The sequence below is a fragment of the Mesoplodon densirostris genome, chromosome 3, assembly GCF_025265405.1.
Source record: "Mesoplodon densirostris isolate mMesDen1 chromosome 3, mMesDen1 primary haplotype, whole genome shotgun sequence".
Lineage (NCBI taxonomy): Eukaryota > Metazoa > Chordata > Mammalia > Artiodactyla > Ziphiidae > Mesoplodon > Mesoplodon densirostris.
In genome coordinates, this window is record NC_082663.1 from 165065120 (window position 1) to 165087048 (window position 21929).

Genomic DNA, 21929 nt, shown 5'->3' on the forward strand with positions numbered 1-21929 from the left:
AGGCTACAGAGTGGTAGCCACCCTTCTCATTTCCAGTGGCTGTGTTTAGTACCTCCGTATGCAATCCGCCGATGCATGTAGATAAATTGGGAAATATGAAACGCATGTCTGCATGTGCACTTAAGAATGAGTTCTGAATTAGGAATCTGTATCTCTCTCTGTACACACACACAGAGACCATATACATAAATGTACTTTCAAGGGCACTTGGCTGCAACAAGAATGGGCTGGGGTTGGCTGGTGTTTCAAGGGTACCGCGGCCTTGCTTGCCTTCTCTGCGGGACACCTGTACTTTGTCACGGTCTCCTCTCGCTGGTACTCCCTTTCTCTTGCTCAGTCCACCCGGCTGACTGTGCTAAATGAGGGAAAGAGCATGCCTGCCTTTCCACTCTTCGGCTCTGAATCCACCTTGATGGATGTGAGGGTGCCCGAATGAGCAACAGCAAGTGGGCAGACGGGGAAACCACTCTGGTTTTTAACTTCCTCTTCCCTTTACAGTTCTTCCCTTAAATGCTCACCTAATAGCCATCTCTCCACCCAGCATTACCTTGTGCTTTTCAACCTGCTTTTAACTAAATAACGCAGACTGTATGCTGTTCATCTGGAATCTCAGCATCACTTTCGAGGCAAGTAAAAGGTGCTTATGGGACTGGGGCTGCTGGGCAGCTTTGAGCGGGTAGGTCTGAGAGTTCCAGTTGCTGCAGGAGGTCAGGGGGGCTGATTCTTGCTCCCCACGGCCATCAGGTGAGGCCCATTTTAGGCGGGACTGGTCTTGATCCAGGCAGAGGAGGAGTTTCAGGCCGTGATAACAGGCCTCTGCCAGGCTGGGGGTAGCACAGGGGCATGGGAAAGTCCAGTGTCCTAAAGGCCACTTTCTAACTGAAAGAGGTCGGGAGAGCCACTTTCCCTTCTGTGCCTACATGTCTTCATCAGTAAATGGGAGACGCCTCATCTTCCCTTCTACTCACCTCACCAAGGAGCTGTACGTATCCAATGAGATTATGGTGCGCATGCATTTTCTAGGGTTTAAAGTGCTGTGTGAGTGCAATTACCAAGATGGCTATTGTTACTCCTACAATTCCCATCTTCACAACTTGTTTCTAATCTCCTTTCACTGGGAGACATGAAGAAACCAGGAGCTGCCGTGGGCCCTGAGATCTGTTACGTGGAGCTTTTGCCCTCAGGCCAGAGAGCTGCAGCTGGGAAGGCAGGGAGGACTTTCGGCTCATTTTGGTTTCTGTCCCTCTCCAGGTCCCCAGCCAGGACCAATGTGACACATAGGCACTCGGGAATGGGTGGATGAATAAAGGAATGATACAGGCCTCAGGGTATGAACCATGTTCTGAGGGAACTTTGAATCTTTTATCCACCATTCCTTCATTCACTCATTCGTTTGTTCATTCATTCGTTCATTCAATAAGCTTTTTCCAGGTGCTTGTTCCAGCCTGGCCTCTGTGCTGGGTGTTAAACTGCAGATATGAAGTTTGCCCAGCTCTCTATGTGCCCCATCATGACACATTCTGAATGGCTGCCAAAGAGCTGAGAGCTAAATACATATTCTTTTTCATTGAAGCAGCTCTGTTAACCCAGGTTTGGGCTATAATCAGCAATCCCTTTTTCTCTCTGGGCTTGATCTTTGATTTTTCTTAATGACCCTATTGTGTCTTTGTCTTATTTTGTCAGCCACTCCAGGGCCTTTTTGGAAGTAAGCAGGGTGCAGATTAGAAATCAATAAATGTGCAATCATGAGTGTGTATACATATGCCACTGGCTCTATTCTAAAAGAACACTGCATCTCAATAGATGCAGTGAGCCATTTTCCAGGGAATGCTAAATGGGGCTACTGGGTGGCTGTCTCCTCCACAGTCGGCCGTGTGGTTTAAACAGCAATTCTGACGCACCTTTTCTTATTAGATCTATAGGCAAAGACTGCTTAATATTCAATGATTATCTGAAAAATACCTTTTGGAAAGGCTGTGGTTGTATAATAAGACATGTAGTGATGGGAAAGGGAAACAATATTTATTGAGAACCTATTATATATATATATATATATATATGATTATAATATTATCACTAACTAGTAAGTGGCAGAAATGTGACAAATTAGTTTAACTCAGAGGGGAAATATGTTAATTAATGTGCATGGGATGGCCAGTGGTAGTTATGGTTGGCTTTAGGAACAGCTGGATCCAGGAGCATGGTGGTGTCCTCAGGACTTCATCTCACTCCCCCCAGCCCTAGGAAGAGTGCACAGGATGGCAGGCAAAAGCAGAAGACTCTGAGGGCAGTAACCTAGCAACCAGGGTGGAGAGGGTGTCCTCGACCACAGTCCTGCAGAAAAGAACTGAGGGTCGATTGCTTACCTTGGTCGCACGTCCAGCTCTGAGCAGATGCTGTTGCTGGTGAGATGGTGTCCTCTGATTGACCAAGTTTGGGCCATGCGTCCATCACAATTGTTTGCAGATGAGGGTGTGCAGGGCCTGGGAATGGGTTTCCCAAAGGGAAGAGTAATTCTGGTATCAGAGGACAGGGGGAGACATACTAGACTTGAACACAGCAGACATCTACAAGTTTGTTGAGCATCTAGTCTGTTCAGTTCCCTGTGCTTTCATTGAATGGCTTGGATCCTCACAATAACACTTCAAGATAACAACAATAGCAAACACATTGAGTGTCGGGTGCTCTTCTGAGCACTTTACATATAACTTGTTTGATACTCCTAATGATGCTATGGGGTAGGGACTATGAGTACTATTCTGTAGATGTGAAACTGAGGCTCAAAGAGGTCAAAGAACTTGCCCAGCATCATACAGTTACTCAGTGACAAAACCAGGAATCAAATGTGGGTAATCTGACTCCAAAGCCTGTGCTTTTTTCCTACTACAATTAACTCCCTGCCTCAATACTCCCATTTTACAGATGAGGAAACTAAGGCCCAGAGTTTAAATTTCGTATCCGTATATGCCGTATTTCTAAGCAGCAGCACTGGGCACTCTGCCTCAGTACTCAGATTTAGCCTTCACACCAGTCCTGCAAAGAGAATCATTATTAAATCTACTTCTACCTCCGCTCGCCGCAACTAGAGAAAGCCCTTGCGCAGCAGCGAAGACCCAACGCAGCCAAAAATAAATAAATAAAATAAGCAAATTTATTTTTAAAAAATCTACTTCTAAAGCTTAGAAGTGTTATCTGACTTACCCATAGTTGTATAACCAGGATACAACAGAATGGGGAAAGAAATGCATGTGTGTTGCTGCAAAGTACCTCTGTTTTCTACCATGCCACACTGCTGTGCTAACTATTGTGGAGAGCTGAAGTCATGCTGAAAAGGATTGGTGATGGACCTGTCATACATCCAAGTGCCTCTGTCAGGCCTTGGCGGGTTACCCCGCCCCACCCCCCTTAAATGCAGCACCATCTGATTCATTGGTGCATGTGCATAGTAGTGATGTATCTACCCTCTTACTCTGTCCTTTAGCGCATAGAGCACGAGCCATAGAATCCTAGAGCTCAGAAGTGCCCTGAGGCTTAGGTAATACCACTGTGGTCTGTAAAACACCCAGCAAGGTCTCTGTCCTGCTTTGGGCACTCAATAAACATTAGCTCACTCCTGTCCTGATGTATATTATAAGATTTTCAAGGGTCAGGACTGTACTTCTGCTCTTTCTAGGTTTCCTGTCACTCTTGACTGAGCACAGGAGATGGCAGTAAAGTGAAAAGGTTAAGGGGCTGCCAGTTACTTGCTGTGAGACCATGGGCAAATTACTTAACCTCTCTGGGTCTCAGGTTCTTCATCAGTAAAGTAGACAATAATAGAACCTACTTCTCCAGGTTGTTGTGAGGTAAATGGAAATAGCCCAGGGACAACCTTCAGCATTGACTATAGCCCATAGTAAAGTGCTCAGTGAAAGATGGCTATGGTTAACTTTTGCTGGCTGACCGATAGGAATGGTGCATGTGCTGGGGCTCTGGCATCTCTGGTGTAAACATTTCAGCACCTCACAAAGAGTTCAGGCTCGGGCCTCCCTGGTGGCGCAAGTGGTTGAGAGTCCGCCTGCCGATGCAGGGGATACGGGTTCGTGCCCCGGTCTGGGAGGATCCCATATGCCGCGGAGCGGCTGGGCCTGTGAGCCATGGCCGCTGAGCCTGCGCGTCCGGAGCCTGTGCTCCGCAACGGGAGAGGCCACAACAGTGAGAGGCCCGCGTACCGCAAAAAAAAAAAAAAGAGTTCAGGCTCCCAAATAAATGAGGGTTGAGGGAGCACTGCACCGGGAGTGGGAAGATCCTGATCCTCATACTGGCTCTGCCAGCCACAAGCTGTGTGACCTTAGGCATGTTACTTCATCTCTCTGGGCCTCATCTAGAGATGTTGGGATGAAGCATGGTCTGTTACATGGTCTGTAAGTTATTAATTTCTCCTTTTTTGGCTTCTCCTTCAAGCTTTCTCTTTTACCTACACATGGGGGAAGGAGGGAAGGATTTCTGGTGATTTGGAAGTTAAGTGGTTCATGTTGCCAGAAATTCCTTAGAAGAAGCAAAAGACAAGATGAAAACAGTAATTAAAAGCTGTCTGCCTTGCACCAGATTAGGGAGCTTTGAAGGGGATGAGAGGCACACAGTGGTTTACAACTGCTGTTTTTAAAAATGTGACTTTGCCGTGTGAGGATGAGCAGACCACTGGGGTCCTTCTGGTCCACGTCTCCTGAATTCATGTCCAAAGAGTCCGTTACATATTTGGTAGTGGTTTAAAGCCTGTTGCTGAAGAAGCAGTTGTGCTAGCAGCAGGACGGAGGCCCCCAATGATTCTTCACACAGTCCTACGAGGTATTTGGCAGATTTAAGACATGCCACTGGGGTTAAACCGCTGTCGCTCACCTGGGTCAGTGGAGTTGCAAGAGACTTGGGAAGTTAATCCCCAGGCAGCTGAAAGCAACATGAAATGTGACCGGCCAACTTAGCCCCAAGTCACTGGGGCTGCTGTCCTGGTGGGGCTGCTTCCCTCCCAAAGAGTTGTGAGACATCAGTTTCCAAGGAACTTACTTGCAATGAGTGGGCCGTCCCCTGAACTCTCATTTCTGCTAGCTTGTACCTCTCCTTCATAGTTACCATTTTCTGCCCTTGTCACCCAGCCGTGTGCATCCGTGCCCTGTATCCCCAAACAAGCCAGAAGCTGCATTCAGCAAGGTGATCTGATGTTTCTTTGAGGTAACCCAATATTAGAGCAAAGAGCAGGGGCTTTGGAACTGTCCAGACCTGGGTTTGGATCCTACCCTCTGGTGACTGACCCTGGGCAAGTGACCTCAACTTTCTCAGTCTCTGGTTGGTTAGCAATGCAATAGAGATAGTCATCATAGCTCCTGTCGTGGTTTGCTAGGGCTGTGATAAAGAAGTACCTCATTTTCTCCACACCCTCTCCAGCATTTATTGTTTCTAGATTTTTTGATGATGGCCATTCTGACTGGTGTGAGATGATATCTCATTATAGTTTTGATTTGCATTTCTCTAATGATTCATGATGTTGAGCATTGTGGCATGGACATATATACACTACCAAACGTAAAATAGATAGTGGGAAGCAGCCGCATAGCACAGGGAGATCAGCTCGGTGCTTTGTGACCACCTAAGAGGGGTGGGATAGGGAGGGTGGGATAGGGAGGGTGGGAGGGAGGGAGACACAAGAGGGAAGAGATATGGGAACATATGTATATGTATAACTGATTCACTTTGTTATAAAGCAGAAACTAACACGCCATTGTAAAGCAATTGTACTCCAATAAAGATGTAAAAACAAAAAAAAAGAAGTACCTCAGACCAGATGGCTTAAACAACAGAAATTTGTTTCCTCACAGTCTGCGGCCCGGAAGTTTCAGATCAAGGTTCTGGCAGGACTGATTTCCTGAGGGCTGTCTCCTTGTCTTGCAGATGATGGTCTTCTTGTGGCCTCTTCACATGGTCGTCCCTCTGTTCACGCTCACCTCTGGTGTCCTGTCCTCTTCTCATAAGGACACCAGTCATGTTGGCTTAGGCCCCACCCTAATGGCCACATTTAACTTAGTCACCTCTTTAAAGACCCAATCTCCAAATACAGTTACATTCTGAAGGACTGGGGGCAAGGGCTTCAACGTACGAATGAACACATTAGCACATAATAGTTCCCAAGTGTGCATTGCATATTTACTGTGGGTCAGGTGCTCTGCGAACTGCTTTTTAGATAGATTCTCTTCCTCAATCTCAGGCTTAGGAGGTTAGATAGACATTAGCCCCATTTTACAGATAAACACACCGAGTCCTAGAGATTTAGACAGCTTGCCCAAGGTCATAGAGCCAGTCACTGACAGAGCTAAACTTCAAACCCAGGCTTGCCTGACTACAGAGCCCACATCCTTACCACAATTTCCATACTTATGAGAAGTCAGTAACTAAAGGGCCAGCACCCCCTCGTAAAAGCTCAGTTAGTGCTCTAGTTCCTTTACCTCTTTGAAGCCCTAAATGAGACCAGATCTGTTGAATGACTGGAACCCTGTACCTCTAGGTTGTACCTTCTGCTACTCGGAGCTCCTTTTGTAGCCACCTTAGTCTTCCAATTCTGCACTAACCTTTAAAACATAACCACATACAATATGTGTCTCCGTAAAACTCTGTATGGATGTGAAACGATGCTATAAAAGTGAAAAATCAGTGGAGAAAACAAAAACCATACTATTCAGTTTTCCAGCAGAGCTGTTATCTGATGTGGTGAAATGATCATAGGACGATGGGAAAACCAATCCATCAGGACGATGGGGGCTTCAGAGACTGCCTGCCTGCTTGCCTACCTGGAGCCAGATCCCAGAGACCTGTCCCCGCCTCTGGTCTGGGCTGGCGCAGCCTTCAGAGGCCAGGGGACAGATGGTGAGACCAGCCTCACCATCACAGACGTAGGGTCACTTTTTCCAGGGGCACGGCTGCCTAAAGCTCATGGAAAAAGTCCCTGCAAACTGGAGCTCCATTTCCTTCTCCAACATTTCCCCAATCACCGAGCACTGCGGTGAGGCCAGCCTTCCGTTTGCTTTATGGCAGGCTTCATCACCTGCATGCTTCATCATGTGCTTGAAGACGGGTTTAGCTTTAATCTGTGTGTGGACAGATAATGGATTACAGTGGGTGCCCTGTCACTCTTGGGATTTCTGTTTTGTGTGAGTTGCACTCTCTGTAGTATCTGAAGCTGGAGCGGAGAAAGAAGGCAGGCAGGGAAGGTTTCTGTTCTTCTCTCCTCCACTGAGCCCTTATCCAGCTGAGCACAGAAGCCTGTTGCCTTATTCACAGAGTTGATTATAAGCCTAATACTTTGAATTGCCTTATGGACTCATACTACAGAATTTCAGAGCTAGGAATAAAGGTTATCTGGGCCAGTGTTTTTCAACCTTTACTGTGCATCTGAACACCTGGGAATCTGGTTAAAATGTAGACTCTGGTTCTGCAGGTCTGGGGTGGGACCTAAGAGTCTGCATTTCTACAGGACCGCACTTTGCAGAGCGAGGGTCCAGACTACAGTGGTTCTCAGACTCAGCATATAGAAAAACGAATCCCTTGAGGTTCTAATTAAAATGCTGATTCCCAGACTATGTCCCCAAGGACTCTAGTTTCATTAGATCTGGAATGGACGTAGGGATTTGACTCTGTAAGTAGGCACCCTAGGTGATTGTGGTGTATGTCACCCATGGGGCATATTTTGGGAAACACTGATCTAGTACAACCCCTGTTATGTGATAGATTTGGGATCAGAGGAGGAACCAAACATTTCATGAGCACCTACTGTGTGCTGCACACCTTATGCATTAGCCATCTTCTTTGGTCCTCCTTCAAGGTAGGTATGTTTATGCCCACTACACAGAAGATGAAACTGAGGGTCGAGGAGTTTTAACTAACTCACCAGGAATAAACCCAGGTCTTTCTGACCCCCAGTTCTGTATATTTTTCTGCTTTATAATGTGCTTCTTGTGCTGAAATACATCTTGAAAAAGAAGGTTGGGCAGACGGGAGAATAAGAGAAAAATCATGGACCTCTATAGCTTTCAAGGTTCAGTATTTGTACTTTTATGCTCATCTGAGCATATATGAACATATGCTCATATCTGAGATCTAGGATATTAAGACTTGAAACATTAAAAGAGAAAAATTTAGAGACTTAAATGCATGTTTGCAAGTAGACTTTTCTGAGTTCCCTACAATTTATCAAAGGTAGAGTGAGGTTTTACACCTTCAAATTCTTTAGCCCTTTGGGCCAGCAGCAGAATTTTCTAAAGTGATCAGGCAATACTTGTACTTGAGAACATTCTGCCAGCTTGGAAAGTTTTTATTTTTTATTTTTTTAAGAAAGAAAGAAAACCAAGCTGTGACTTTACAATGCTTTGGAATTACAGAATATGCTTGTAATTTTTACAATTCTGCACAGACTTCTTTGCCACATCTGGTTGATATTACTGGCAGGGATATATGGGGGAATAAACCATGGGCTGGAATGTGAAACATCCCACAAAATGAGTTTCTCATAGGTTGCTGTATAAAACATTTTGAGTCTCCCTCTCTTTGGAAGGGTGGCTTAAGTGATTTCATGGATTTAGTATTTTCTTTGGTTTGAAGGTAAGGGTTTTTGCTGGTCTACTTGGTGGGGATTCCAAGATGGTTTTCTGAGGATGTATGGAAAGGGTTAACGTTTGAGAGTCAGGCCATGGATCAGGGTGGAAAAAGCCACGCTTGCAGGAAGTCAGACCAACGTTTGGTGAAAAACACTGGACACTAGTGATGATGGTGAAGCCCGGATGCCAATTGAATTGCTACAGAAAAAGGAAAAATGTAGGGAGAAAGGGTTATCTGTGTAAGGGCTTCAGGAGACCGCCTGAATCTTAGCTCAGCTGGTTCATGGAACAGCTGATGGCGAGAAGAACTCAAGTTCTTGCAAAGCCGAAAGCCTTGGCTTTGCATTCTCTGTCCTGGATATGAAAACAGGGAGTTGGGAAAATGGAAAAATAAAACAAACACCCAGGCCGATACCTGGCATGTGGTCAATTCCCTACTGGGGACATTCTTGCCCAATTCCCAGGTGGAGACCTGTGTGACCAGGGGCAATTCAAGCATCCGTTGAACACCTACTGCGTGTGTGTGTCACTGCCATATGCTGGTTACTGGGATGCTGAGTCCAGAACGCAGACGTGTCTAATCTCAGCCCAGAGGGTGTGAGTGTGGGCTTCTCGCCACCTGGCTCCTTCTCACACTTCCTTGTCCGGGACCCACCTGCAGAGTTGGAACCTTTCTGCAGAAGAGCATGTGCTGCTCTCAGCACCCTGTGGCATGCGGTGGAGTTGGCCAGTCTCGGCCGGGCTGTGCGGACATCACCAAGGGTGCTCAAATAGAGACCGTGCTGTCCGTTGGCAACAAAGCCCTTTGCTGAAGATGAGAACCAGAGGCCAGCCTTCACCCACACCCTGGGGATCCTCATTCTCCTTATCTGGAGTTAGAAACTGTCAGGGGAATTGAAAATGTCAGGGAAATGCCACATTGCATATAGAAAAATATCAGCCTTTTGAGGTGGGCAGACCCCAAACACACATTCTTCAATTGCCTGAATGATGCTACTGTACCCGCATCTCATAATCTTGAAATGTTTGTTCTTGAATCACATTCAGCATCAACAGAAACCTTTCTAAAGGGCCTAATCATCTCTCATTTTCAGCCAACATTTGGGAATCTCTCCAGGGGACAAAGAGCATTTTAATTTGATGTCCTAAATTCTAGCATAATTTCAAATCACACACGTACACAAAAGTCTGTAACTTTGGCTTTCTTCTGGCTGTCCTGTGGGCTCAGTATCCTGGATTTTGAGCATTAATTTCCATTTGTAAGGTTTGCAGTCCATTTACAAAGTCCTGGAGACTGAAGCTTGTAATGAACGTGTTGACACAGTATTAACAACAGCAAAACTATGATAACACAGTACTGTCCAAACCAAATAGAAATGGAGAAGTTTAAGTAAATTTCACGCTCCTTGCCTGAATGTGGTGTGCTAGGCCTGAGTTTTTGATTCATGGTTTAGAAGAATATTTTAATGTTTTATTCATGATGTTCCTTTCTTCCCATCATTCCTTCTCTAATTCTCCTCACCCTGCTTATGGTGATGTAGCCTGCTTGGAAGTCTGGACTTGTCTTGATTGGTGCTGCCTGTTGTGTAGCCAAAAAATCCTCCCCGTGGTTGGCTAAGTGGAGTATTCAGCTATGGAACTGATAGTTTGGCCTCTCATTGGCGTGTCTAGGGCTCTGGACTCAAATTTCTCATCAGTGAGTGAGCTTTTGATTGAAATATACACAGAGTCATGCCAACTTTTCTCCCAGTGAAAAGCATCTTGACTTTGGGAGGTCAGAATGCTCTGTCTAGGGGAGAAAACTGCATTTCTAAGAGGGTGAAAGGGTAGCCGAGGACTGATCCCCTCTGTGTCAATTTCATTGAATTTGGGATTTAGGAAACTCTAAGCCATAGATCAAGATGCTCAGAGAGACCTAACTTTAATGATTTTAAAAAAAATGAAAATCAATGGTAGCAATATAGAAAGAAAGCCTGAATCATCAGTGTTATTAATATCACGGCCCCAATCATCTCCTTCCTGTGTCTCCACGTCTCCTCCTCTATTCCCCCTTTTATTTCAAAAGCACATGCACATACACATAACATACTGCACACAAACACATAAAGCCTTCTCTCTATATGAGAATCCCAGACAGATAAATGAAGATCCCTTCCAGGCTGTGGAATGAAAGCATAGATATAATTTCACTTTAGTGCAAGATACTGGCTTTTAAATTAGCTCAAATTATTGAGCAACACTGTGAGGAGATATCAGAGGTCAGAAAAGTGGCAGCGGTGGTGGAACAGGAGACACTTTGTCTCCTTGGCTCATATAATTGGTGTTTTTGGTGCACAGAGATGGTAGTGGCAGTTCTGTGTCAGAGACAGTAAATTATTAGTGTAAATGTTTTCTGGTCTCAAGAGAGAGCTCCTCTTTTCCCTGGAAGAGATGTGCATGGGTCAGGCTTCTACCCAAGACCTGAAGAGACTTTCATTCCATTTTACAACACAAAGCAGAGCTTTGTCGACTACCAGCTCCCAAGGGCTCAGCCACTGAACAAAATTATCTTAGGAAATAATTGTTATGGTTTCCACTGCTAATGGCGCTCCCTGCAGATCCTCTTGCCCTGTGCATGGCACTTCCTTTATTTAAGTGAGAGTGAAGGATGGGAGATCATTAGGCCTAATGAGGCTGGAAAAGCAGCAGCAGGGAAAGACCAGTTGCCCAGGGAGTACCCTACTGCCAGTTTTTCCCCACGTGGAGAGTCACTGATAGGAGTGGTGAGGCGACTGCACAGAGTTTGTCATTGTGCATTATCAGTTGTCTACCACCTGCTGCCATCACCCTGGTACATGGCACCGTCCTGTCTCCATGAGATGACTGCAAGGACCTCCCCACTAAATCTTCCTGCTTCTTCTCATGTTCGTTCATTATCCATCATCCATCCAGCAGCCGCCATGATTGGTCTTTTTTTTTTTTTTTTTTTTTTGCGGTACGCGGGCCTCTTACTGTTGTGGCTTTTCCCATCGCGAAGCACAGGCTCCGGACATGCAGGCTCAGTGGCCATGGCTCACGGGCCCAGCCGCTCCGCGGCATGTGGGATCCTCCCGGACTGGGGCACGAACCCGTGTCCCCTGCATCGGCAGGCGGACTCTCAACCACTGCGCCACCAGGGAAGCCCGCCATGATGGTTTTAAGACAAATCAGATCTCCTCATTCTCCCAGTTAAACCTCCCAGTGACTTCACACGGTCCTAAGAATAAACCCAAGCTCCCACGTTATACAGTCTGGCCCCACCATTCTTGCTAGCGCCATCCCAGGCCACGCTTCCCACATTCACCACGCCGCAGCCTCCTGGGCCTTCTTCCTGATGCTCCAACACTCCCGTCCCTTTCTCGACTCATGGCCTTGGCCTTGCTGTTCCTTCTGCCGGTACACGCTGACCCCAGATGTTGGCATGGCCAGGTCCTTCCTGAAATTCAAGTCCTGGCTCAAACATCCCTGCCTCAGAGAGCCTTTCCTGATCACCCTACCTACAGTAACATCCCTTCCTTCTCAGTCACTGTTTGTAACGTGACCCAGCTTTATTTTCTTCATAGCACTTATCACTACCCAAAATTCTTCTGCTCATTTATTTGTTTACTTTCTGCTCACGCATCCCCCAGGAGATGTTAAGCTTCCTGAGAGCCGGGATTTTGTCTGTCTTGTTGACTCTATAATTGCCTACCACTGTATCTAGCACACAGTGGGTACTTGGTAAGTATTCTATAAAAGAGTAAATGAGAGAAGGAACTTGGTCTCTCCACAATCCGCTTTTTACTCTCAATATATGGTCAAAGGCAGCTTCTGCTTTAAACCAGCACTCTCTCCTCATTGCCCTGAAGAAGCCCCAAATGATATTTAATAGGATGTGTGCGTATATATGCACACACAGTCATACACGCATGCACGCACACTCAACAAGCACACACGCAAGAGTGAAGATAGGGCCTCCCTGGTGGCGCAGTGGTTGAGAGTCCGCCTGCCGATGCAGGGGATACGGGTTCATGCCCCGGTCTGGGAGGATCCCATATGCCACGGAGCGGCTGGGCCCGTGAGCCATGGCCGCTGGGCCTGCGCATCCGGAGCCTGTGCTCCGCAACGGGAGAGGCCACAACAGTGAGAGGCCCACATAACGCAAAAAGGGAAAAAAAAAAAAAAAAAAAAGAGTGAAGATAAAACTAACACAGTGGACTTCTTCCCGCAGTTCCTAGCCTCTAGTTATTTCACTCTTTGCAAGACAAATTACTTGGGTTTAAAAAGTAGAAGGACCCTGCCCTGGGGTCCTGAGAGGGCCTTCATGGGATGAGCCCATCTACACACAGGTGGGCCACGCGGCATGGAGGTGAGCTGACTTCAAGGGCTACCGGGGTGGGATTTCAAACTCCCACCAAAGGGAGAGAAACAGCCCGTGCTGGGGTCCTCCACTAGCAGATGTGAGCCAGTGTCTGAGACTGAGTTAGGGAGGGAATGTTATTTTTTGACACTTTTTTCAAAGACCTGGGAATAATATTCTGTGATACAATGAAAGGAAAAGATAAACTGTGTTTGCTTCATCTCCAGGCCTCATTGATTGTTTTACTTCTAATGGGCATTGAAAGGAGTTGTCTAGCTATTGGAAGGCTCAGCTCAGTGAAGGCTTTCCAAAAAAGAGACCTGTGGGGACTCAAACAAAAACCAAATCTTAGTCTGGAAAAAAAAATAGAATAGATTACACTAATTTACTGGGCTTTGACCTAAACCTCCAAATTATTTTTTTTCTTGATCTGAGATCTAAAGCAGAGGTTGTTTGAAAGACATCTGGTGAATTAGTCCAAACCTGAATTCAACCATGTCTTCTAAAATAATTGAACCAGAACCACACTGGAACATCAAAATATTAATGCTTCCAAACGAACTGTCTCTGGGTCTCTGGCTGGCGTAGCTATAGCACCAACCCACTGTTTGTCCCTCTTCTCCCCCTCCCAGCCCTCTGCCCCTACCTGTCACTTCTCCTTTCTGCAAACCTGGCATCAATCAGCAATGGGTGATCACTGCTGCTGCCCTGGGAATGCAGACCTTTGAGACTCGCTTTACTGCTGCTGGGATCAGGAGAGATGCTACTGTTCAGAGTGACTTGACCCACTCACCACCTTTAATTCCATGTCATGAGGAAAAGAGGAGGGGTCTTTTCATTAGATGAGTGGGAGAAAGGGAAGATAGGATGGAGAGAAAGGAAGAAACCCTAGAATAAGGAAGAGAGGGAGGGAGAAAAAAGAACAACAATCACCAAAAAGTAAACATGGAACAGAGATGGTAAAGATACCATGAAGGAGCAAGGAAAGAAAGAAGATAAGAATCTTTGGGGGAAAATGTATCTCAGGGTTATTTTCATCTTTTTCTGGTTCCTCCTAAGGCAGCTGGAAGAATTTCTGATCACACATGTGCCTCTCCATTCTGTACCAAGCTCCGTGTCATCTCTTGTCTCTACAGCAACCCCTCAGAAGGCAAGAACATCATCCTCATAGAATCCCAGAGCTGGACAGCACTTTTAGAATTTCTAGAACTATGCCTTTCTTTCACAGTTGGAGAAATAGAGGCACAGAGCTGCAGGGAACTCACAAGCCCCAGCCCTAGGATTCCTCGTCTGGTGCTGTGGGCCCAGCCCAAAGATACGTTCTTACCTTTGCCATGATTTCTCAGGAAGTGGCAAAGAAGAAAAACCATGGAAGAAGGATCACTGGCTTACAAAGGATTAGGGATTGGTGTTTTCAGGGGTCAGGCTGCCTGGGGTAGCAGTTTCTCTTTTAAGAAAAGGGATATTCTGGGCTTCCCTGGTAGCGCAGTGGTTGAGAGTCCGCCTGCCGATGCAGGGGACACGGGTTCGGGAAGATCCCACATGCCGCGGAGCAGCTGGGCCCGTGAGCCATGGCCGCTGAGCCTGAGCGTCCGGAGCCTGTGCTCCGCAATGGGAAGAGGCCACAACAGCGAGAGGCCTGCGTACCGCAAAAAAAAGAAAGAAAGAAAAAGGATATTCTTTTGAAAGAGGTGATATTGGTGATGGATTTGCTCATCCAAGTAAGGATGAGCAGTTCTTGCCTGTGAAAGTGTTGTTGCGAGTTCCATGTGGTTATTATCACGACATACATGAGCAAGGGGATTGAAGGAACCAACCTCACCTGAGAGCCATTCCTCGAAAAGAATCAACAAAATAGGCAACCGAAAGGAAGGCATAGAGGCCGATCCCTAAGGTTTCCATCCTGCTGTTGGAGGAATGGCGGTACCATCAAAGGGAAGTGAAGAGGAAGGCTTCTTGGAGTGTGGTGACGGGGACTGCTTCCCAGAGCTGGCAGCCCTCCCAGGGACAGCCAGCCTGGTGCCTCTGAATTTCCACCTCCTAGGAATTTCAGAAGTTAAAAGGCCAGAGTCAACTTGGTATCAACTTCAACAACATTTTTTTTTTCCCAGTTCCAGGTAGTTAGTTACCTCTCTGAGGACACATCTTTATAAGGAGCCTGTTCACTTGAGAAAAAAGACCCCAGCCTGTCACTTATAACCCAGCAGCCACTGAAGAACTGACCAGGTTTTCCTAGTGGGCAGGGGCACCGCACCCTGCTTACCTGTCATATATAGCCATTTACCTGCAGCTAATTAGCCAGACTTCAGCACAGAGTCCCCAGTTGCTATGCTAATGATGGCAGCCGTCCCCTCCCAAGAAGTGCTGATTTCCCAGCTCAGCATGAGGGGCTTCAATAATCTCTCTTTCCAATGATATAATTTGATTCCTTCGTAGGAGGCTACTCTGGTCCTAGCTCACTTAGCACTAAATCTCTCGCTAGATACTCTCATTACTTAATCTTTTCAGGCCCCAGACCAGCCCAGGCCTCTTATTTATCTATCTGGGGTCCTGTTTACTTCCCTGTTGTCAATTACTTCTGGTTCCTGGCAGTCTGATCTCTGCAGTGATAGACTAATAGCTCGGAGCTATCGCATTTGCCTTGTGTGATGAGGCAAATAATATGCTTAACTTATGGGAGAGAAGTCCCCCCCTATTTATTTCGGGGGGGGGGAAATATCACTCAGGGGAAAGGGCCAAATCATTTACCTAATGGCTGCTGGTGTCATTACGGACAGGATTATGTGAACCAAATTGCCATGCCCATCGATCTAAACCTCCAGTGTCTCAAAGGCAGAGAGGGAATTTCGGCAGCTGGCATGGACTCTGACTCTCTGATAGGTGGGTTTCTGGGAGCGTGCTGGCAGAAAGAGGATGTCGGCAGGCTGGTTTGCTTGGCAAGGAAGATGCTGTTCTCCAGCCCCAAACTCTAAACAGCTAAGGCCAGCGTGGGCAAACCACAGCCTGCAGGCCCGTCCAGCCCACTGCCACCTGCTACTGTAAATAAAGTTTTATTGGAACATAGCCACAGCCACTCATTTTCCTACTGTCTGTGGCCCTATGTGTGCTACAGTGGCAGAGGGACCTAGTTCTTGGCAGAGACTATTTGGCCCCCCAAAGCCAAAAATATTTATAGTGTGGCCTTCACAGAGAACGTTTGCCAATCATTGCTTTGCCAGAAGAACCTTCAGACAAATCTTTTATATGCAGATGGAGAGGTTCATTTGGATCACTCCCCTTAACTTTCTTTTTTCAGACAATTCAATCCCATTTCAAGGAAACTGGATGGCAACTAGCATAGCCATCACTCGCTCTGCAGTGCTTCTGCCTCTACTCACGTGGCTTCTCTCAACAATTGTGTGGCTTAGTAGGGATTATGAACCCATTTGACAGAAGAGAAAACGGAGACTCTGAAAAGTGAAGTGTTTTGCCCAAGGTCATTCAGTAAGGACTTTGCAGAACTGGGATTCAGACCTTGCCTGTCTAGCTCCAAATTCTGTCTTCTTTCAGCTAAGCCTCTCTGCCTCTCAACAAAAAAGAAAGATGAAGGCATTGGCAGTGGGGGAGGATTTATCTCGGCCTTGCCTCTCTCTGCAGAAGGGCTGTTGAAAGGGAACATGTGAGCAGCAAAGTCACGAGACACACCAAAGCTCAAGGAGAAGTGAGGGGGTCTTGTTTCCTTCCATCCACACTCACTGTGGGGTGGCTGGTGGAGCAGAACCAAGAGTGCTTTATCATGTCGGGAAGCAGAACAATTGTTTGTCAGGCAGCAAGAGAAAACCAAAGAGAAGAAGGCCTGGGTGATAAAAAGCTTATTTCATGGCCTGCGTTGCCTGGGCGATGCTGACTGCCAGAGAGAGAGCATGGTCCATATGTCCTCCTCATGGGGGAGGTGGATGCCACCAGCTCTGCTGCAGCCAGGGTAGAAGGAGAGCCTTGGCTCTTGCACCCTCTGAGAGAAGTTCTTTCGGCTTTGGGGCAGCCTGGAGCCAGACCCAGATGCCCTGAACTTCTGCAACGGGTGTGGGAAAAGTGGTTATGTCCACAGGCCTGCAGACGTTACCAGTGTGCCTGGTGCAGCTGTAGAAATCTCAGGTTGAAAACAGGAGCAAAAGTACCTCTTGCAAAATAGGTTTTGGCCTCTGAACCTAAAAAGGCAAGAGGGTATAGTGGAAATAATAGTAAATAACACAGCCATGTCACAGCAGCTACCATTTGTTAAGTGTTTACAAAGCATCAGGCATTGTTCTAAACCCTGTCATCTTCATCATCTCATTGAATCTTCATAATCAGCTTGTGAGGTGGGTCTAACTACTCCCTTTTATTGAAGAGGAAATGGAGGTCAGCGATGATAAATAATTTGCTCAAGCTAATGCGTCAGTGGCAGAGCTGAGAACCCAATCTGCCTGACCATGTACTAGGGGTGGGAGGTAGGGGAACCACAGGCGTGGTCAAATGATCATAGACCAGCTCTGCCAGGTGAGCACATCATTTTTCTTTTCTGAGCCTCAGGGTCCAAAGTTTGAATGGATGTGCCAGCCAGGGTTGTGAAGACCGTCAAGGGTGATGGTGTATTTTCAGCATAAACCTGTTGTCTGACTCGTAGTAAGAGCTCAGTGGGCCCCTCCCCATTTTCTTCTCTCTTTCCATGGCACTAAGACACAAACCCAAGCTTTTCTATCACTACCATCATTGTCTATGATGTCCCGCTGAGCTCTGCAGGGAGTGAGATACACAGACCCAACCTCTCCCTTTGAGGCATTTTCTGTCTAAGATGGGTATATATTATATTTATCCATGTATCTGTGGATGTACAGTAATGGACCATGCGGCCAGGGAGAGAAGACATCCCACCAAATGGGAATGGAGCAAAAGTCATTTGCATCACATGCATGCCAAGGGAAGTTGCATTTTAGAGGAAAACTTTTTTGCAGTTCATTCATCTTTGCTGAACTTCTACTCTGGAGAATAGAAAGCAGAGAGAGATTTGGAAATATGCAGGTGGAACAGGTGAGGGCCAGCTGTCACTTCTCTTTTGATCAAGCTGTAAAGGTTCTTGGTTCAGTCTCCTCCTCTCCTGGAGTTGGCATGGATTGCGATGTACTGATGAGTTGGCCTTCTGTAGAAGAATTTGAAACACAGAAAATTAATGTTGTTTGGTGTTGTACTATGTTCTGGGCAAGTTCTTTCTCCAGCATCTTTATTTTTTTTCCTCCCAACCCTGTGAGGTGGGTATTAGTCATCTCCATTTGCATTGAGGGAAAGGGTTTAAAGAACTTATGGTCTCAGAGTGAAGAAGAGATAGAAGCAAGATCAGAACCGACTTCTTTCCAATTCTGGAGCTCATTATACACTACACATCAAATGATCTGTCGTCATACTGTGAGGAGGAGATACTCTCTTCCCTTCTTCCTAATGACATCCCACTGTCTCCAAAGACTTCTAGAAATGATTCCAGGGACTGTGTGTGGCTTCTTGGGGTCTGACCACTTCCACCCTAGAGGAACCTGGCTTTTTAGGACTCTCAAGATTACCGCTGACAGAAATCTGAAGCAAAGTAGAATACGGAAAAACAAACAAGTGTCAATGATGAGAACACAAAGCCACGATGTAGGACTGGTGTTAAAGGTCACCAGGACCCAGACCCGAAGCCCACTTGGTGTCTGCCGCTCTCCAAATGTCATCTCACATCTCTCTGCCTGGTAGCTTCGACCCTCATGTCCCCTTGTGATGCCCTGGCAGACTGGCACCATATCCTTACAGCTTTGTGACCAGAGAGCAAAGAGTCTTCCCTGGTGTTCATCCCAGAAGATTCTCAGGGCAGGACTCCCATTAGGCCTAGCTAGAGACATGTGCCCTTCCCTGGACCAATCATTGTGGCCAGAGGCCAGGGCCTATGATTTGCTCAGTCTGGGCCACATACTGGAAAAGAGCGGGCTGGGTTCTAGGCATCCAGAGACTAGAGCCAATATGCCTCAGCCAGGAGGAGCTCTGATCATGAGGCATGCCGATGATCGCAGCCAGCCTTCTGTCCAGAATGGTAGGCTGCTTCAAGACAGCAGTCATGCCTAGAATGCCTTGCAGTTTCATTCCCGGGTCCTCCCTAACATAGGGAAAACTCCTCTGCAGCTGTTCCCAGAAAGATCCAAGGGAGCTAAAAAAAAAAAAAAAAAAAAAAAAAAAAAAGATTGAGGAGACATCAAGGCTACTGTAGGATGAGTGAGCATTTGAATTCATAGGCTGAGAAAATAATGTGGAGAAGGGATGCAAAGTCAGGACAGCCATGCCTTTGTTTCCAGATCTAAGAGGCTGCATCCCTGAAGCGTGGCAGGACTTTAGGAGAACAAAGGAGACTTGATGGAATTCTGGATTTCACCTCCGCCTCCCTCTCTGGCTCTTACTCCTGCCATGTCCCTGTTCACTCCTTTCAATCCTGCTGTAGCTAGCCTTTAGCAGTTCAGAAATTCACCATGATTTGTTTTCTCTGCATCCTTATGCCTTCTTGTTCATACCTGGAAGGCATTTCTCACATCCTGTTGTCTAACTAAATTTCACTTTTTAAAACTCAGCTCTCATCTCTCCTCCTCCAGGAAGCCCTCCCTGATGATGATAGTCTTATTTATTAGAAAGACTGCCCCTGGGTCCTGCCATTTGAGCATCCACCATGCCAACTATGAGGCTGATATTTTGTCTGCCTTTCCCACCAGACTATGAGCTACTTGTGAGTGGGGAATTATATTTCCATTTTTTTATTAGCAGGGTTTAGTACAGTGCTAAACTATTTGGTTAATGGAAAAACTGAATAAATGGTGTCTTAACTCAGGCTGCTATAACAAAATCCAATAGATCAGCGGCTTAAATTCCTCACAGTTCTGGAAGCTAGGAAGCATGAGATCAAGGTGTCAGCATGGTTGGGTTCTGGTGAGAACTCTTCCTGGCTTGCAGAAGGCCATCTTCATGAGGTGTCCTTACATGGGAAGAGAGCTCGAGAGAGAAATCGAGGGAGAACAGGAGAGAGGGAGAGATGGAGAGAGAGAGAGTGCTTTCCGTTCTCTTCTTACGAGGGCACTAATTGCACGAATCCCAACTCGAGGACCACCCGCCATGACTTCATCTAAACCTAATTACCTCCCAAAGGCCCCACCTCCAACCAAATACCATTACATTGGAGATTAGGACTTCAACATATGAATTTTGAGGGGGACACAGACATTAAGTCCATAACAAATGGGAAGTAGGGCCAGAGAGCAGCTATTGATTTTATGGAACTCATACCTCAGAGGTATTTGAGGTAGAGGATCTGAACATCAGCTTCAAATCTAGATGTACCTTTCCCAAATGTGTGCCATCTCGATATGTGTTCAGAAAAAAGTATCCTCATCATGTATGTCTGGGAAATATTGTGCTAAAGGAAATATGGAAAGATTTTTGGTTGTAGGACTGCTCAGAACCTTTACAATGTTAATATGCGTTGGAAATTTCCAAGAGGTGAAAATTAGTACACAGGTAGTTCCCAAAATGTTTTTTGACTGTGGAATCTGTGTTCATGGCACATTTAGTGGGACTTGGGTTTTATAGGACTGGTGTTGAGAAAATGTGAGGTTAGAACTTTGTAAAAATCAGGTTAATTCATAGGTGAAAGGGCCATAAAAGGACTCTGAAAGAACTATCTGAGAGTAATTCAGTATTTCCCCTGGGAACCTTTTAATCAACGTGGATCAAAGATTGGTCAGTCCAGGTTCATGATTCTGAAGCCCCATTTCATTGTAATCTCAACTTGGCTCTTGAGAGCCTTCTTATTATTGGTCCTGATACAGTGGCAGGGTCCCTCTCTGGGTACTTCCTCCCGCTGAGGTCAAGAAGCATTTCAGAGGCTTTCTGAACATCCCACCTCTTTCTCAAAGCTTTCCCTGATCTGCTAAAGGAAAGGTGGCATTTCCCCTCCATGCCTACCCTGTCTGCACTCTCTGGTCCTCTCCCTCTCTCTCCTCGCCCACCACCTTCAGCACTTCCCCTTTGACTCTATCTGTGGGTGACTCCTTTGGCCCCAAGAGCAGAGAATAGCTGTAGGCCACTTTAGGCATTCTGGGTGGGTTGTTGGGATCCAGATCCCTGCCTGAATCCAACATCCCCACCCAACCCCGCCACTTTCCCTCCAGGGGTGGGGTGAATTCTTGCCAGCTGAGTCTGATGAGATGGATGCCTACAGATATTCAGCAGCTTCTCCAGAGCAATGAATATTCATGCCTGCACTTGGTGGGCTGCATTCCAGCCTGGGGACAGGGACCTTTCTCCATTCTGCCTCTCTGTTCCTCAGGACTGTGGTCTGACCCTTGTACCTCCCGTGAGGACCCCATCACAGGAGGGGGTACAGGATCAGGACCCCATCATCATCTGAGGACCCTCTTAGAAAATCTCTTGTCTGAGGCTTCAGGTCAGGGGAGTGCTCCACCAGCCTCAGGGCTACCACCCCTGGCATCTTGGTGTTGGACACCTGCAGAAGCACACGGGCACCAAGAAAACCTGCAACGCACACTCATGCTTCCCCCTGCCCTTACCCACACGCTTGTTGGACCCCTTCCTACCTCGCTGCTTTTGCTCGTGCCCATTTCCCCTGCCTGGGATGCCCTGCCTTCTCTTCCAAGGCCTTTCCAAATCTAGAGACAGTGGCTTAAGAGTGAGTTCTAGGGCTTCCCTGGTGGCGCAGTGGTTGAGAGTCCGCCTGCCGATGCAGGGGACGCGGGTTCGTGCCCCGGTCCGGGAGGATCCCACATGCCGCGGAGCAGCTGGGCCCGTGAGCCATGGCCGCTGAGCCTGCGCGTTCAGAGCCTGTGCTCCGCAATGGGAGAGGCCACGGCAGTGAGAGGCCCGCGTACCGCCAAAAAAAACAAAAACAAAAACAAAACAAAAAA

General features: G+C 46.9%; 1 protein-coding gene across 1 annotated transcript in view; it reads left to right on the forward strand.

Moving 5' to 3' along the window:
- Positions 1–21929, forward strand: part of SLIT3 (slit guidance ligand 3) — a 621296-nt gene that overhangs the window by 105588 nt on the left and 493779 nt on the right. The window lies entirely within an intron of this gene.